This window comes from Typopeltis vanoorti, chromosome 11 (assembly GCF_054136105.1).
Source record: "Typopeltis vanoorti isolate ZY-2024b chromosome 11, IOZ_Tvanoo_1.0, whole genome shotgun sequence".
Classification (NCBI taxonomy): Eukaryota; Metazoa; Arthropoda; class Arachnida; order Uropygi; family Thelyphonidae; genus Typopeltis; species Typopeltis vanoorti.
Window position 1 is genome coordinate 89,365,424 of NC_143559.1, and position 6,000 is coordinate 89,371,423.

Genomic DNA, 6,000 nt, shown 5'->3' on the forward strand with positions numbered 1-6,000 from the left:
ATGATATTTCATTTTCTTTTTAATGTCTTTTTTTTTTTTGTTTGATTTTTGAAATATCAGTTATCTCACATTTGTTTAAATGAGTGATATTTCACTTTTTCTTAGTCCTACACAGTTATTCTGTATGGAGAAGCCCTTCCCACCATTGCACCTTAATTTGGATATTCTTTAGTAAATGTATTATAATTAAATATGATATTTAAGATAAACAATATACATGCATAAATATACTAATACAAAATAAAAAGAATAAGAAATCATTGAAATATAGATACTCAATGAGTTTTGACTCCATGGAGGTCTGATGATAATGATAATAATAGATTAATGATCATATATTATTATTATTATTATGTGACACCTCCAGGAAGTCCAAAGACTCATCGAGGGAAAGTGTGGCAACAGCATCGAACAATTGGCACCCCTTCCAACTACTAACTGCGCTCAAACTAGCTTACCTTTTTGTGAGCCATTAGTAGCAGAGGCTCTACCAATCGACCAACCTTTGGTTCGTTATATGTACATGTTCAAATATAGAGGTAGTAGTATAACTAGTAGTACTAAAAAGTAGTAACATGTACTATTTATGTTATGCCCCTGGAATTCATGTTTATAAGAATCTAATATTTATTCACTTTGGTAAAAATTTATACAATTGTGTGCATTTTGCTTAATCTTTGTTCAGTAACATAAGGCAATAAACCATTAACATACGTCTGGATTCTCAGATTTAAAGCCTTTTCATGTAACGATTATCAAGTGAAATCAGAATGAGCATTCTAATAATGTTCTCTTAAAGGTTGGAAAAGTTATTCATAACATACAGTTCCTCTAAGACACCACAAATCAACATGCCATCACTTGATTAATTTCTGATGTCTTTTGTTTCACACAAGCAAGCTCTAGTGATGCTTTAAGGAGATACTGAGATAATCTGTTCCTTGTCCAAAAATAGCTGGATGATTTGAAAAATGTATGGACATCCATCATTAGACAGCACAATACTTCTACCATTGACTGTGAATGATGTACTTCAGATGTATGACCAACAATAGCTGATATACATTCACATGCAGTGAATGTATGTCTGAAACATTGAGTTTAAGCTATAGTTATTGTATATCAACTATGTACAATATTTACTAAAACTAGTCTACAACTAGTATAAATGCTTTCTTGGTTTGGCAAACCCATGTATAACCTTAGTTCACTCTATTAAAATGTGGTGTAATCCTGGACATGAATCCTTGAAAAATATTTGTGTAAAAGTCATATAATAAACTCACAGATACAGCACAGTGCAGCTTAAGCTTAGTTTGTAAGTATAACTAATTTTTTAATTGCCTTTCACATGTTTTTAATGTATTATTATTTTATCAGAGAATTTTAAGTTTCTGGTCTCTGGAATGTCTTGAGTATGAAGACAGATTGAGGGAATGCAAGTTGCAGAGGCTAGTGAATTGAGGGGGGGGGAGAGACATAACACATAAGTTGGTAAGGAGTAATTATCAGATTAATATGGAGGAAATCTTTCATAGAATTGGTGAAGAGAGAGAATAAGAGACTATCCCTGGAAGCTGTTTGGGGGCAGGGGAGGATTAGTAAGTGACCAGAATTTTTTTTGGATGGAGAGTATTAAGTGATCAGAATGCATTGCTTGAAAGTGTGGTGAGTGAAGAGACAGTGAATGCATTTAAGCCATAATATGATGATGATGATGATGTGTGTGTGTGTGAGAGAGAGAGAGAGAGGGGGGTTGAGGACCTGCAACGAGTCTTTTGACTTCTTAGAGATCTGACAATAATAATTTTGGTGTTCTCTGTACTCGTTCAGCTGATGCTGTTACCTGTGTGTTAAAAATCAAAAGTCAGAATCCAAAAAATCAAAGGTGGTTACCATAATTCATGACCATATTTCATCATTCTTTTCTGAAAGAGAGAGATCATCTCCTTTACAGAAATGCATCATTGATTGATTGATTGATTGTTGATCTGTTCATAAATCTATGCTGGTAATCTCTTAGTTCATTGTCATAAGGAGGACATATTATATAAGTAACAGTTATTCCATAAAATCTGCTTTGTTAACATTATACAGTATTCAAAAGCTATATTACTGCCTTGCTTGCAAGAACATTTAGAAATTCAGTAATCAGCATTTAAAATATCTTGTGCTTCCCTTGTACTGAGAGTCCATATTACTGAAATTCTTATTTTTCAGCTGAAGTATATATATTTTTTTTTTTAATTCTTACTGTTTGCATTTCTGTTAATTAAAATCGTATTAATGCATTACGGTACTGATATAACATGGAAGCAAGTGGTAGATTATTATACTAAGAATCTTAATCATAGTTATATGTATTTTTAAATGTATACATAGTTATAAAATTTTGTAGTTATGTCATTTAAAAAAATTATATATAGTTGCTTATAAAAATTAAAAATGTTTCCATCCTAAATTTTTGTGAAATGTATATTAAATCTTAATTTTTAAAACTGTTATTGTGATATTTGCAATTATCAAAACTTAAAGTGCAAAATACATAAAAATTACAAATTGCCTAATGCTGCAAGGAATATAGAGAAGCAACCAAAAAATTATTTATTAAAGATTACGTAAAGAGTGAGAGAAAAAAAGGCCTATAAAATTTTTATATGCAACATTCAAAGCTTTCTTATTGCACAGTATCACATTATCTTGAAAACTGTATTCTGTAAGATATAATGTAGTATATGTATATAGAATGTAAATTTAATTACTGTGCAACAGTACATTGTAAATGCAACCAAAGTTTTGGTTTGCTCAATAAATTTTACTTGCTTCCAAATTTTTTTTTTATCATGGAAAAAAAAAAAAAGAATGCAACCTTTGTAATCATTTGTTAGCATTCTAAGATAACAATAATTAACATTATCTGAGACCTCAGGGGAGTCAGGGACTCATTGAGGAAGGCTGTACATCATCCAAACCAGCTGTCATACCTTCTCTTAAACTCATTCACACTAGATACACTCACCATTTCAAGAGTCAAACTGTTCCACTCACTCACTTCTCTGTGAGAGAAAAATCTAACTCTTACCCCTTTCTTAATCTCCAACACCTTAATTCCATGGATACCCATATTCTTTCCCCACTTTCCATATAATGAAAATTTTCATCAGACAATATCCTATAACACTCACTCAGAATTTTATAGACTTCTATCATATTATCCCTCTTTCTCCTGTTAATCAGAATCTGTGGTCCACATACTCTCAATCTGTCCTTATAATCTACATTCTATAATCCTGATATAATCTTTGTAACTCTTCTTTACACTCTTTTGACAGCTTCTTTATCCCCTTGGAACCAAGGACACAAATCTGCACACATTAGTCTAGGTGTGTGTGTGGTCTTATCAAGGCCTTGAAAAGAGGCAAAATGACTTATCTTTACATGTCAAGGTTCAGTTCAGCATCACAATTACCTTCTGAGTTGTATTTGCAATTTTTGGTATGTGATTGTTGAACTTCAAGTTCCTATCTGCCAGGATGCCAAGATCCTAGCCTCATCAGTTTCTTATAGAATAACCCTGCTAATGTGATATGCCATTGGAAATCTTGTCACGTTAAGGTGCGTAGCTTTACACTTACATTGAACTGATAACCATCATCATTTGTCCAATTTCCAGCCTATTCAAATCGTTCTGTAACTGCTGGATATCAGTTACATTCTGTAGTATTCTTGAATCAAGGATCAGTAGTATTTTTGATTGCTCTGCATATCTTTGCATCATCAGCAAACAATTGAATACCTCCTGTTAGATCCTTCCTGATGTCATTATTGTATACAGTGAGCAATAATGGTTTTAACAGCTGATCCCTAAGGAACACTAGAGATAACCTTAAATTTGACTGATTCACACCTACCATATACCATTTTTTGATATCTATCAACCATCCACTATTCAAGTCAAGAGTTTATATTCCAAACCCTATCAAATGCCTTAACAAAATCCAACAGTATCATGGTTTATCCATTCCCTTTATCCAACTCAGCCATAATATTGTTATAAAATATGACCAAATTAGGCAAATTTTTAATGGAACTTGTGGCTCAGCTGTATAAATAGGATTAATATTCTTTTTGTAGCTTCACCTTGTAATTATGCTGAAGCATTGAGAATGACCAGTTAGTTTCTGGTTAAAATATTTGCAGGAATAAAATTACTATATTTTTGCAAATATGTGTGTGTCTAGGTTTAGATGCAAGGTTTAGAATTTGGGATCCATAGCGTCATACTCATTTGATAGAAGTGTACTGGAAAGGATCTAAGAGCTATTTTTGATAAAATTTTAAGTTCAGAAGACATATTTTAAATATTGTGAAGACAACCTGGATAATTGCAGCAATATACAGTTGGTTGTTGACCAACAGAGATAAAAGGGCAGTAGTGTTGATTCCACTGTATAAAGCTCTGATCAGACCACATCTGGATTGTTGTGCACAGATCTGGTCATCATTGGGATTCAAATCCTGATGATGATCAGATCATCAGAAGGAGATAAATTAACCTTGGAGAGGGTACAAAGGCAGATAAAAAAAATGATATCAAGACTGTGCAGTGTTTTTTGTGACTTTACACTGAGGACATGCAAACTGCAGAGTTTGAGGACAGGTATGATTAAGACATTTAAGCTGTTGATAGGTTATTATCAGATTGACACAGGAGATTTTTCATATGGTAGAATGATGGAATGGGAAGAAACGAGGACAAGAGGACCATCCCAGATGCTGCAAAAAGTTTTTTGTATAGAGAGTGGATAGGAGCATGCATTGCATTGTCTGAGAGAGTGGTGAGAATGCAAACAGAGGATGAGTTGAAGGAATACCACTGATGATGGTCTGCTATTTCCAGACCGAAATATTTGGTTAAATAAATATCTTTCTTGTGATTACGTGATTATATCATTCAGTCTTATGTCGCAAGTATCCTTGAAACAACAAAGGCTTTGTATTGTCTAAGGTGGGCTTCACATGATGAGTTGTGACTTGGTAGAAATCCTGAATAATAATAATATCATAATAAATTTAGTTTAATCCTTTATCCAAGTGTGTGCAAACAAAGTTTGCACCTGAAAGTATCTTCAGGACTGGGGTAAAGTGGTACAACACTGGGCAACTCCTTGCAAAGGCGGAGCAAGCTACCAACACCCCTTTTAATAATAATATCATGTTGTTGGGAGAGGGGGGGGTATAGTTTCCAGGAAGAAACTTTGCCACTTTTCCAAAATTAGCTAACTTGTAATCAGTAGAAAGTGTTTTTAAAATGTTTCTCCTCCTTGTATGGAATATCACTCATGTTGAAGCTTAATGGAGAAAACACACATCTAGAGATAATAACTAAATTTATTTAACTAATAAATTACTATGCCAACATTTCACCTTGATCACCAAAGCATTTTCTTGAGTACAAAGAATATAACTAAGCATGTTCACACAGGCACGCTACCAGGAAGGCAAACACAGACCGTATGAAAGGCAGGATCCTACAGCCTAAACTGGCATCCTCTGTGGGTACAGTAATGGAAACTCGTTGAAGGTCTCAAAATAACAGTCTACCATATTTTAAGTAAAGTGCGGTGAATGCTGTGTGTGTGTGGCAAATTCTTGGAATAATTTCTTCAATTTGTCTGTTCCTGTTTTATATATATATACAAGGAGGTTTTTCCCTAATTGGATCTAATCATCCATGCATGTTTCAGAGCAGCTATAGTGCAGGTAATGGATGTAGTTTCTCTTTTTCCTCCAGACAAATGTTGGCAGTTTTTCCTGTTTGCCCAAAATAGGAAAGCTTGCAGGAGCAAAGGATATTGTAGACCCCAGGATGATCTAGATCAGGGGTGGCCAACTTTTTACATTCCATGAGCTAATTTTTTCATGTGTGAGTTCAGGCACCATAAACTCTTGTACCCTTAAAAACTCCCAGTAAAAATATGTTAATATAAACATATTTAA